Source organism: Arachis ipaensis, chromosome B7, assembly GCF_059453495.1.
Source record: "Arachis ipaensis isolate K30076 ecotype BB chromosome B7, ASM5945349v1, whole genome shotgun sequence".
Classification (NCBI taxonomy): Eukaryota; Viridiplantae; Streptophyta; class Magnoliopsida; order Fabales; family Fabaceae; genus Arachis; species Arachis ipaensis.
Genome location: NC_142442.1, coordinates 97344365 through 97351330, shown reverse-complemented (window position 1 = coordinate 97351330; position 6966 = coordinate 97344365).

The following is a 6966-nucleotide window of genomic DNA, read 5'->3' as shown; positions in this document are numbered from 1 at the left end:
AGTACTACTTGTGAGATGAGCCCTATCTCTTTAAGAGATGTGCAGACGGAATTATCCGTAGGTGTGTCCCCAGAGAGGAAGCACAGAGAATCCTATGGCATTGCCATGGATCTCAATATGGAGGCCATTTCGGAGGTGAGCGAACAGCCACCAAGGTCCTCCAATGTGGCTTCTATTGGCCCACACTCTATAAAGATTCCCGAGAGTTTGTACGTAATTGTGACAGTTGCCAAAGAGCTGGTAATCTGCCTCATGGTTACGCCATGCCTCAACAAGGAATCTTGGAAATAGAGTTGTTTGATGTATGGGGAATTGACTTCATGGGACCTTTCCCACCATCATACTCAAACACTTATATTCTGGTGGCAGTTGACTATGTATCAAAATGGGTTGAGGCTATTGCCACACCCACCAATGATACTAAAACAGTGCTGAAGTTCCTCCAGAAACATATCTTTAGCAGGTTTGGTGTCCCTAGAGTGTTAATCAGTGATGGGGGCACTCACTTCTGCAATAAACAGCTTTACTCTGCCATGGTTCGGTATGGAATTCGCCACAAAGTGGCCACTCCATATCATCCACAAACCAACGGGCAAGCTGAAGTCTCTAACAGAGAATTAAAGAGAATCCTGGAACAGACAGTAAATACCCGTAGAAAGGATTGGGCAAGGAGCTTGGATGATGCTCTGTGGGCTTACAGAACAGCATTCAAGACCCCTATAGGGACCTCTCCATACCAACTCGTGTATGGTAAGGCATGCCACTTGCCCGTGGAACTGGAACATAAGGCATACTGGGCAACCAGATTCCTAAACTTAGATGCCAAATTAGCAGGAGAAAAACGATTGCTCCAGCTAAATGAGCTAGAGGAATTCAGATTCACAGCTTTCGAAAATGCCAAGCTTTATAAAGAAAAATAAAAAAAATGGCATGACAGAAAGCTGTCATCTAGAATCTTTGAACCAGGACAGAAGGTCCTGTTGTTTAACTCTAGACTCAGGCTATTCCCCGGGAAACTGAAATCCCGGTGGAGGGGACCATACGTGATTACAAGTGTGTCACCATATGGTTACGTGGAGCTTCAAGATATTGATTCTGATAAGAAGTTCATTGTCAATGGACAAAGAATCAAGCATTATCTTGAAGGCAACATTGAGCAAGAATGCTCAAGGCTGAAGCTAGATTAAAAGCTCAGCAAGGTCCAGCTAAAGACAATAAAGAAGCGCTTTCTGGGAGGCAACCCAGCCATGGGGCATTAATCCTCTAAGCATTTTTCCCTATTTTTCTTTTTTATTTGTTTATATAAAGTTTACTGACACTAAGGTAAAGGATCAATTGCATAAGTTTACAGGGTTACAGAAGGAATTTGCACACAAAACAGAGATTGGAAGCTCAATGGCAAGAAAACGCCAGTAAAGGGGCATTTTGGGCGTTCAGCGCCCAAAATGGGCATCCACTGGGCGCTGAATGCCAGTAATGGCAGCAATTGGGCGTTCAACGCCAGAAATGGCCACCCACTGGGCGTTGAACGCCAGGAATGGCAGCAAGTGGGCGCTGAACGCCCAGGAGATCAGCATTTGGGCGCTGAACGCCCAAAACAAGCAGTGTTTGGGCGTTCAAACGCCAGGAAGCCAGGGAGGAGCCAAATCCATTTATCCCACACGTATTTCCATTCTAATTTATAATTTTATGATTCAATACATGATTTTATTTACATAAACATGTCAAGAACCCTGATTTCTAAAAATCCTACTTTCAAAATATCAAATGTATCTTAATTCATAAGCACACACCCTCTTTGCAAATTCAATCCAACTCTTTTCAAATCTTTTCCAAAAAACAAATCTATCTTTTTCACTCTAAAAATCTTATCAATATCTTTTTCAAATCCTCATATTATCTTTTTCAAAATCCAAATTTATCTTTTTCAAAAATCTATCCTATCTTTTCAAAATCAAACTATATCTTCTATCTTATCTTTTTCAACTCAATCTTTTTATCTTATCTTTTACAATTTTTCGAAAACCCACCCCCTCACCCCTTTAAAATTGGGTTCGGCCTCCCCCCTCCTCCATCAACAAGTGCACCTCGATCTCCTTCTATCCCTCTCCTTTCCTTTCTTTTGCTTGAGGACAAGCAAACCTCTAAGTTTGGTGTGTTTTTCCGAGATCACTGAGATCATGGCTCCCAAAGGAAAATAACCCACTCCAAGAGGCAAGAAAGAGAGCATTCCAAAACCACTTTGGAATCAAGGGAAGTTCTTATCTAAAGAACATTCAGACCATTATCTTAAAGTAATGGGTCTGAGATCAGTGATCCCGGAAGTTAGATTCGATCTGAAAGAAGATGAATATCCGGAGATCTAGGAGCAAATTCGAATCAGGAACTGGGAAGTCCTAGCTAATCCTGAAACGAAAGTAGGAAGGAACATGGTCCAGGAGTTCTATGCTAATATGTGGCAGACTGACAAGCAAAGACTATCTGGAATTGCCTGCTACGAATTTCGGACCATGGTCAGGGGAAAGATTGTTCATACCACCCCTGACAAGATCAGAGAGATATTAAAGCTACCTCAGCTAAAGGATGATCCAGACTCCTTCAACAGAAGGATGATGAGAGCAGACATTGGCCTGGATAAGATTCTAGAGGACATATGTATCCCTGGAGCCAGGTGGACCACCAACACAAAGGGCGTTCCAAATCAACTCAAGAGAGAGGATCTCAAACCAGTTGCCAGAGGATGGCTGGACTTTATTGGGCGTTCTCTGTTGCCCACTAGCAACCGTTCTGAAGTCACAGTTAAAAGAGCAGTAATGATTCATTGCATCATGATGGGAAAGGAAGTGGAGGTTCATCAGCTGATTTCAACTGAGCTCTATAAGATTGCTAACAAAAATTCAAAAGAGGCCAGGTTGGCTTATCCAAGCGTGATTTCTCTGCTCTGCAAGGACGCTGGAGTCAAGATGGGAATAACTGAATATATCCTAATTGAAAAGTCAATCACCAAAGCATCAATGGAGAGACAACAAGCACAGGAGGATCTTATCAACAAGAGAGCACAGGAATTCCTCCCAGAGATTCCTCAAGAGGAATATTGGGAATATCTTGAGACGTCTGTCACCAAGATACAGGAAGCTATGGAGCAGATAATAAAACAACAGAAGGAACACAGTCAAATGCTGACCCATATGCTTAAAGAACAAGAGGAGCAGGGACGTGACTTAAGGGAACTGAAGCGCCAAAAGTCTTCTGTAATACCAAGCCTCCCAAGGATCAGAGGAACCCCCATACCCCCAGAATAAAGGTTGTTAATTTCCAATTTCTGCCTTAACTCTGTGACAGTGTCCTTATAAAAAGTCTACCTTAGAAGTCATATAATAGTAATTAGTATCTATTTGATTTTATTTCCAATTAAGCTATAGTTTATTTTTCTCATCATCATTAAACATGAATAAAATAGTAGATCTTTTGAATAAGAAGCAATAAAATTTTGAGTTTAATAAAAGAAATTCTAATTGGTTAAATGTGGTGGCAATACTTTCTGTCTTCTGAATGAATGCTTGAACAGTGCATATGTCTTTTGAATTTGTTGTTTAAGACTGTTAAATATGTTGGCTCTTGAAAGAATGATGAACATGAGACATGTTATTGATAATCTGAAAATCATAAAAATGATTCTTGAAGCAAGAAAAAGCAGTAAAGAACAAAGCTTGCAAAAAAAAAAAAAAAAGCAAGCAGAAAAAGCCAATAACCCTTAAAACCAAAAGGCAAGGGCAATTAAAAAGGATCCCAAGGCTTTGAGCATTAGTGGATAGGAGGGCCTAAAGGACTGAAATCCTGGTCTAAGCGGCTAAACCAAGCTGTCCCTAACCATGTGCTTGTGGCGTGCAGGTGTCAAGTGAAAACTTGAGACTGAGCGGTTAAAGTCAAGGTCCAAAGCAAAAAGAAGAGTGTGCTTAAGAACTCTGGACACCTCTAATTGGGGACTTTAGCAAAGCTGAGTAACAATCTGAAAAGGTTCACCCAGTTATGTGTCTGTGGCATTTATGTATCCGGTAGTAATACTGGAAAACAAAGTGCTTAGGGCCACGGCCAAGACTCATAAAGAAGCTGTGTTCAAGAATCATCACACTGAACTAAGAGAATCAATAACACTATCTGGATTCTGAGTTCCTATAGATGCCAATCACTCTGAGCTTAAATGGATAAAGTGAGATGCCAAAACTGTTCAGAAGCAAAAAGCTACTAGTCCCGCTCATCTAATTAGAATCTGAGCTCCAATCAAAAACTCTGAGATATTATTGCTTCCCAACCTATTAGTCTTCTATTTTATTTGTCTAGTTCCTTGAGGACAAGCAACAGTTTAAGTTTGACTTCATGATGAGCGGATATTTTATACGCTTTTTAGGGATAATTTCATATAGTTTAGAGTATGTTTTAGTTAGTTTTTAGTCTATTCCTAGTAGTTTTTAGGAAAAATTCATATTTCTGGACTTTACTATGAGTTGTGTGTTTTTCTGTAATTTCAAGTATTTTTCTGGCTGAAATTGAAGGAGCTGAGCAAAATTCTGATTCAGGCTGAAAAAGAACTGCTGATGCTGTTGGATTCTGACCTCCCTGCACTCAAAGTGGAATTTCTGGAGCTACAGAACTTGAAATGGCATGCTTTCAATTGCGTTGGAAAGTAGACATCCAGAGCTTTCCAGCAATATATAATAGTCAATACTTTGCACAAGGATAGAGGACGTAAACTGGCGTTCAACGCCAGTTCTCTGCTCAATTCTGGCGTCCAGCGCCAGAAAAGGATCAAAAACTGGAGTTGAACGCCCAAACTGGCATAAAAACTGGCGTTCAACTCCACAAATGGCCTCCGCACGTGAATTGCTTAAAGTCTCAGCCCCAGCACACACCAAGTGGGCCCCAGCACACCAAGTGGGCCCCAGAAGTGGATCTCTGCATCATCCATCATAGTCCACTCATATTTTGTAACCCTAGGCTACTAGTTTAGTATTTAAACAACTTTTAGAGACTTATTTTGTATCTCATGACATTTTCAGATCTAAACTTTGTATTCTCTGATGGCATGAGTCTCTAAACCCCATTGTTGGGGGTGAGGAGCTCTACTGTGTCTCGATGAATTAATGCAAGTATTTCTGTTTTCCATTCAAACACGCTTGTTCCTATCTAAGATGTTCATTCGCGCTTAACTGTGATGGAGGTGATGAGCTGTGACACTCATCACCCTCCTCAAATCATGAACGTGTGCCTGACAACCACCTCCGTTCTATATACGATTGATTGAGTATCTCTTAGATTCCTTAATCAGAATCTCCGTGGTATAAGCTAGAACTGATGGCAGCATTCATGAGAATCCAGAAAGTCTAAACCATGTCTGTGGTATTCCGAGTAGGATTCAAGGATTGAATGACTGTGACGAGCTTCAAACTCTTGAAGGCTGGGCGTTAGTGACAGACGCAAAAGGATAGTAAATCCTATTCCAACCGGATCGAGAACCAACCGGTGATTAGCAGTGCTGTGACAGAGCGCGTGAGCGTAGTTTTCACTAGAAGGATGGAAGGTAGCCATTGACAACGGTGATCCACCAACACACAGCTTGCCATAGGGGGACGTGTGTGCGTGAACAAGAAGACAGAGGAAAGCAGAGATTCAGAAGACAAAGCATCTCCAAAACTCCAACATATTCTCCATTACTGCACAACAAGTAACTTTTAATTTATGCTCTACTGGTTACTCACAATTCAATTGATAAACATAATTGACTTCCTGACTAAGATTTACAAGATAACCATAGATTGCTTCAAACCAACAATCTCCGTGGGATTCGACCCTTACTCACGTAAGGTATTACTTGGACGACCCAGTGCACTTGCTGGTCATGTGTGCGAAATTGTAAGAGAGTAACAATTTTGTGCACCACTTCATATGATCATCAACCTACAGAAAACATAAAATAACAATAGAAAATAAAAAATTAACATAGATAAGTAAAAATTAGGTTGCCTCCCAACAAGCACTTCTTTAATGTCAATAGCTTGACAGTGGCTCTCATGGAGCCTCACAGATGTTCAGAGCAATGTTGGAACCTCCCAACACCAAACTTAGAGTTTGAATGTGGGGGTTCAACACCAAACTTAAAGTTTGGTTGTGGCCTTCCAACACCAAACTTAGAGTTTGACTGTGGGGGCTCTGTTTGACTCTGTATTGAGAGAAGCTCTTCATGCTTCCTCTCCATGGTTACAGAGGGATATCCTTGAGCTTTAAATACAAGGGAGTCTTCATTCACTTGAATGATCAATTCTCCTCTGTCAACATCAATCACAGCTTTTGCTGTGGCTAGGAAGGGTCTGCCAAGGATGATGGATTCATCCATACACTTCCCAGTTTCTAGGATTATGAAATCAACAGGGATGTAATGGTCTTCAACCTTTACCAAGACATCCTCTACAAGTCCATACGCTTGTTTCTTTGAATTGTCTGCCATCTCCAGTGAGATTCTTGTAGCTTGTACCTCAATGATCCCTAGCTTCTCTATTACAGAGAGAGGCATAAGGTTTATGCTTGACCCTAGGTCACACAGAGCCTTTTCAAAGGTCATGGTGCCTATGGTACAAGGGGTTAAGAACTTTCCAGGGTCCTGTCTCTTTTGAGGTAATCTCTGCCTAGTCAAGTCATCCAGTTCTTTGATGAGCAATGAAGGTTCATTCTCCCAAGTCTCATTACCAAATAACTTCGCATTTAGCTTCATGATTGCTCCAAGGTACTTAGCAACTTGCTCTTCAGTGACATCTTCATCGTCTTCAAAGGAAGAATACTCATCAGAGCTTATGAAAGGTAGAAGTAAATTCAATGGAATCTCTATGGTCTCAGAATGAGCCTCAGATTCCCATGGTTCCTCATTAGGGAACTCCATGGAGGTCAGTGGACGTCCATTGAGGTCTTCCTTAG